Source organism: Prosopis cineraria, unplaced genomic scaffold (genome assembly GCF_029017545.1).
Source record: "Prosopis cineraria cultivar Desert tree isolate PC_DT_omini unplaced genomic scaffold, ASM2901754v1 PC1606, whole genome shotgun sequence".
NCBI classification, from domain to species: Eukaryota; Viridiplantae; Streptophyta; class Magnoliopsida; order Fabales; family Fabaceae; genus Prosopis; species Prosopis cineraria.
This window is the reverse complement of record NW_026556931.1, coordinates 28,546-29,739: the sequence shown is the minus strand read 5'-3', so window position 1 is coordinate 29,739 and position 1,194 is coordinate 28,546. Positions and strand designations below refer to the sequence as shown.

Sequence of the window (1,194 nt, the reverse complement as noted above, 5' to 3'; positions counted from 1 at the left end):
GCTGTTTCTGTTTCAGTACGCTATAATTTTCAGTTCCTTATTTTGCTGTAATCCAACTTTTGCTATTCGGTAGTAGTAATTTTCAGTCCCCATTGTGTTGTAGTTTCTGGTTTATGCTTGTTTAAAGCTTATTAGAATAGAGGGTTCCATCACAAGCTTAGAGAAGTCTAATGTTTCTCCTCTAACCGCATGCTTTTGGCAAATTTTCCAGTGTTTTTTCTGCTATGCTTACATTGGCAAATTTTAAACACTACCTGATCCATGTGCACCTTGCTTGAATTTTCCAGGTGCCGTTATTCACATTGCTGAAATTGACCCCCTTGTCATCTCAGCTTCAGTCCGAGCTATGGGTTTTCCAGCTTTCTCAGTCGTGACGCAATCAGCTGACCGGTTGCAAAGCCTAACCTTATAGATGAAGTTATGTGGAAAGGCATCCATGAGAGGCTTTACCTCTACGAAGCAGATGCTGAGAAATTTATCATCGATAATACTAATACATATGATATGGTCTTCATTGATGCTTATGATGGTGATGATGTCTTTCCTTACAAGTTATGGGACTCAGGGTCTCCATTTCTTAAAGCACTTAGCAGCCGACTTCATCCTGAACATGGTACTGTTATCGTGAATCTGCATTCAGACATTGGTGTATCAAACCTTGGTGGATCTGTTCCTTGGGTTGATGAGCCAATTTTACCTATGGGAAAGTATGTAACTCGAGTTTGCCGAGCATACAAGGATGTGCTTTTGGGAACTGGAAACCCGTGTGGAGGGAGAAAAGATTCTGGTCTTGCTTTTGCTGTTGCTGTTCCATGGGTCCTGAATACGTCTGTGGTTGTATGTAGAGGATTTAGAGTCAACGTTGACTATAATCACAAGGATTTGGTAGTACGTACTCTTATTAACAAATCCCTTGAAGTTGAACAAATCATGAACTTGCCATTCTCATGCGCAGAATACATAAGGAGGGATTTTGTTCTCGTTGAATAATGACTAGTTTGTGCAAAGCAATGGGTCATATTCTCGATGTCTCCATCGTGCCATCAGCCGGGGGCGGAACCAGCGGTAACATTGTAGGGGGAGGAGGCGGGATTTAAATTAATATAGAGTAACTAATTTTTATTTTTAAATATTTCTTTTAAATGATTTGTACAAATAATTTTATAACTTACAAAATCATCGGATTAAAAATTG

General features: G+C 39.5%; 1 pseudogene; it reads left to right on the top strand.

Moving 5' to 3' along the window:
* Positions 1–287: 287 nt before the first annotated feature.
* Positions 288–1,194, top strand: LOC129300469 (uncharacterized; annotated as a pseudogene).